This window comes from Triticum dicoccoides, chromosome 4B, assembly GCF_002162155.2.
Source record: "Triticum dicoccoides isolate Atlit2015 ecotype Zavitan chromosome 4B, WEW_v2.0, whole genome shotgun sequence".
NCBI lineage: Eukaryota > Viridiplantae > Streptophyta > Magnoliopsida > Poales > Poaceae > Triticum > Triticum dicoccoides.
The window spans coordinates 30,270,154-30,275,016 of record NC_041387.1 but is presented as its reverse complement, the minus strand read 5'-3'; positions in this window follow the sequence as shown (position 1 = coordinate 30,275,016).

The window sequence follows — 4,863 nt, the reverse complement described above, 5'->3', positions numbered from 1 at the left end:
CACACGGCTAAGAATCAATCTTGTGTGTTCTAGCGGTGCCCCCCACATATATAAAGGTTAGAGGGGAGGAGAGGCATCCAAGGGGGCGCCCCAAATAGGAGGGGAAAGGAAAGAGAGTGGGAGAGAAGGGAATGGGGAGGCCGAATCCTCCCCTTTCCTTCTCCCTTCCCTTCTTTCCTTTCCCCCCAATTCGGCTCACATGGGGCGCACCAGCCCCTTAGGGGCTGGTCTGTCCCCTTCTTGGCCCATTAGGCCCGTGTAGTTTGCGGGGGTTGCCCGGAACCCCTTCCGATGACCCGATACGTACCCGGTACCACCGGAACACTTTTGGTGTCCGAATACTATCGTCCTGTATATGGATTTTTACCTTTCGACCATTTCGAGACTCCTCGTCATGTCCGTGATCTCATCCGAGACTCTGAACAACATTCGGTCACCAGATCACATAACTCATATAATACAAATCATCATCAAACATTAAGCGTGCGGACCCTACGGGTTCGAGAACTATGTAGACATGACCGAGACACCTCTCCGATCAATAACCAAGAACGGAACCTAGATGCTCATATTGGCTCCCACATATTCTACGAAGATCTTTATCGGTCAAACCGTTATGACAACATACGTTATTCCCTTTGTCATTGGTATGTTACTTGCCCGAGATTCGATCGTCGGTATCTTCATACCTAGTTCAATCTCGTTACTGGCAAGTCTCTTTACTCGTTCCGTAATGCATCATCCCACAACTAACTCGTTAGTCACATTGCTTGCAAGGCTTCTTATGATGTGCATTACCGAGAGGGCCCAGAGATACCTCTCCGATACTCAGACTGACAAATCCTAATCTTGATCTATGCCAACCCAACAAACACCTTCGGAGATACCTGTAGAGCATCTTTATAATCACCCAGTTACGTTGTGACATTTGATAGCACACAAGGCATTCCTCCAGTATCCGGGAGTTGGATAATCTCATAGTCGGAGGAATATGTATTTGACATTAAGAAAGCAGTAGCAATAAAACTGAACGATCATTATGCTAAGCTAACGGATGGGTCTTGTCCATCACATCATTCTTCTAATGATGTGATCCCGTTCATCAAATGACAACACATGTCCATGGTTAGGAAACTTAACCATCTTTGATTAACGAGCTAGTCAAGTAGAGGCATACTAGGGACACGATGTTTTGTTGATGTATCCACACATGTATCAAGTTTCCGGTTAATACAGTTCTAGCATGAATAATAGACATTTATTATGATATAAGGAAATATAAAATAACAACTTTATTATTGCCTCTAGGGCATATTTCCTTCACCTGTCAGCTACGAGAGCGGGGTGACGCAACTTCCGGTAAAAATTGCGCCACTACGGTCATGGTGGATGATGGCGTCTTCTGCGACACCGTTCCCTTCTCGGGGCATAGTTGTTGCAGGTCGCGGCACCACGCTCAAGATGCTCATGGGGAAACCCTAGATTCAGGTCTTCCCGACTCGGACGATAACGACATCTTTGATGCAGTTTTCCCTCCTGGGGGCATCATTTTTGAAGCAGGTGATGACTGGAAGGGCCTAGAGGTGGAGCTGTGTTTCATCCTTCGCATCGACGACAGTGGATCTCGGCCACGTGGCGTAGTGGAGTCTCGGCGTCCGATGCGGGCTGACGGACTCATGCTGGAGGACGACGCTATCTGGCGTCGTGGTGGCGTCAAGGCAAACCTGGCAAGGTCGATGCCTCGGTACCTGCTCTGAAGATAGATCGATGGAAGATGACGGCGCCCCCCTCTGAAAGTGCGTTGGACCAGTCTGTGCCCCAGACTCGGCAACGGCTTGGTTAGGGCCTCAGGCTTTAGATGTTAGGCTTTGGTGCGATGTCTATTTGGTATTCAGCTTGGACTATCGGCATCCCTTCATCAAATGGATAGGAGTAGCGACATACGTTGCCGAGATGATGGCTTGAGTCTCACTGATGTATTACTTTGTAAGGTCTTTATGAATAATTAATAAAGTGGTTGCATGCATCGTCGAGATGCAGAGGCCGGAGGTCATCCTCCTTTTCAAAAAAAAAAAAACAAGCGGGCACATGATTTTTCTTGGACCTTCATATCTGACGAACGTCGGCAGGGAAGGATGGCATTTGCGAACATGTTCCATAAAAAATGTGTGTGTGGGGGGGGGGGGTCGTCTTTCTAGGGAAGGCATTTTTGTAAAAAAGAGAACTATCATCGTTTGATCTCGATTAAATAGGTGCGAGGGCTTTCACTGGGATTCGCTCCGAACGAACTTTCGCCAGTTTGTATTACAGTTTTCTGTTACTTATTTATTTTGTTTGGAAAGTTTCAAATTGGTCCCAAAAAAAGAGCAAATAGGATTCCCTGTCATCTTAGAAAAGCTATCACATAAAGATTTGAATTTTCAAAGGGATTCTAGACCCCCAAAGTCTATTTATAGTGTCTCACAGCCAAGTCACTCTCAAGCCACTTATACATAGATTTAATTGTGGGTGCTATTTACTCTAAATAGCCAAGTGAAACAAAGAAATAAATAAATAAACCTACTCATGCAGACTGAAGTGTTCTTTGTAGTAAAAAAATCAGACTGAGGTGTTAACCACTTTCTTGACGTTGGGGTGGATCGAAAAGAGATACCACTTCCTCATGAATTTATTTTGAATTGAGACCTTTTGGCTCAACTTTGTCCTAGTTTTGCTGAAAGGGCAACCCCTTTTTTCACTTTAAAACAAAAATAATTGATTAAAATACGTAAAAAAATACTTTCCGTGGAGGATTAACCCACACAGTTAATGTTGTTTGCTAGTTGCTAGTGCTCCATACTGCAAAGTCTCTCTCAAATCTTAATTACAGTGAGATTCCATACTGCCGCGTCATGTCTTTCTTGTGCCGCTTGTCACTCTGATTTGAGTTGAGCACGAACCAAACGACCAATTGGAACGTAACATGTCACACACAGGTAGCGCGCGCTTTCGTTTCGTTTCTTTCGTGAAAGCAAACAGTGGGAAGTCACAGTGACTTGTGAGGCGAACCTCTCACAGCCTCCACAGTCTCGGCTCGCTCTTGTAGCATTCAGTTCAACGACCTAGGTAAGCTAGGCAAGCAGCCGGACGGCGACAGCCCAGCAATCCAATTCGGCTTAGCTTACCTTGCGGACCATGACGTTTCTCTCCCTCGCTCCGTTACGCCCGGTCTGCGACCAATCACTTGCTACTTACTTTCTTCGTTTGGGTTTATCAGTCTCTTTCATATTGCGGGGTAAACTTTGACTATATATTTTAGCAAAGAAAATATAAACTATATATGCCACAAAAAAAGAACTAGTAGTATCATAGGAAAACTCTTTCGAATACAAATTTAACAATATAATTTTTGTGAGATATACGTTACATTTTGCTAGATAAATATATGATCGATTTTTGACTCGAATTACGAAGGGGCCAATAAATCAGAACAGATGAGATAGAATTAAGCATGCACGCGCGACACGCCTCCGGCGGCCGACGGAAACCAACCATAGTTAATGTACCGGTCCGTACGTACAGTGCGTACTACACCAGTTCGGTTTAGATGTGCCTTAATTAACTCTCACCTTTCCGTTTGCATCACTTCACCAGCTAGAGTAATCCCCAGGATCGTATCTTGTCCACATGCAATGCACGCTTACTTACGATCCGAGACGCTTTACGTGTTCGCCGTCTTCTCCTGTCGTACGAGCTATACTAGCTAGGCTTGCTTTTACGATGTCAACGTCGATGCGGACGTCTCGCACGGTTCGCATCGCACCACTACCGCTAGTATGTGACACTACTTACACTACGCACGGTGAAAAATCTGAGCTACTGGAGGAGTGAGGAGTCGCGATAGCGCCGTGACCTAGGGTTTCAATTTGCCACGCAACACGCACATAAGATCTTTTTTTTCGGAGCAGAGCTGGCTGCCTGCCTGCCGGGCACATGGAACTGTCCACCGCCGGCTCCGGCTGGCCCGGCCTGGCCGGCCTCTCATCTTATCTCTCGCAACAACCACAGCACACAGCTCACTCACGGCCTAAGCTTGCTTGGTCAGATGATATCATAGTATAACTCCATCTGTTATCGTCCTAGCTAGGCCGGCTTCAGATCCGGCTAGTAATAATCCTTGCTGCCAGAGGCACAGCGCAGCAGGCAGCTACAGCATGTCGACATGTCTAGCCAGTGCGCATCGTGAGATGTATGGACGCGGGCAGCCAGCCAGAGGAGATGAGATCGCGACCGGTGTGGACAGAGAGAGACGGCACGCACGGTGGGGCACGGGGCACCGTGGCGTCTCGGCTGGCCGTTCTCAGCCGGCCGGCCGGCACGGCGTGGGCGGACGTGCCGGGGCCCGGCACCAGCCGCGCCCAGCCGGCGCGTGACCCGTGCCGCGCGGCGGATCTGCACTCTGCCATTGCATCGTGCGCGCGTGCCATGCCAATATGCCATGGCATGCAATTGCGTCACATCACAGATCACACCCACCCAAACGAAGGTCGAACGCCCGGAGTAATCTGATGCCGCTCCCAAGGTGACCTGCTGGCCAGGGACGACGATTGCGATCTCTGATCGTTATCCGCACGGCTGATGGTGCACGCACGCACGCTGTGTTGATTTTTTTACCGCGCGAGTTCCTTCAGCCGTCTCGCCATAAAGCTGACGCGACCTCACGCTCACCGTCGAGTTGCTACCACTGGCAGCGCCTAGGGCTAGCTAGCTGTGTGCGCGACCAGCACTAACTCCGACCCGACCGGACAGGACATCACTTGCCATCCTCTGGTGCTGTCAAAACAGAGATTGCTTGGCTCTCGGCAGTGCTACGTAGCGCAAAAC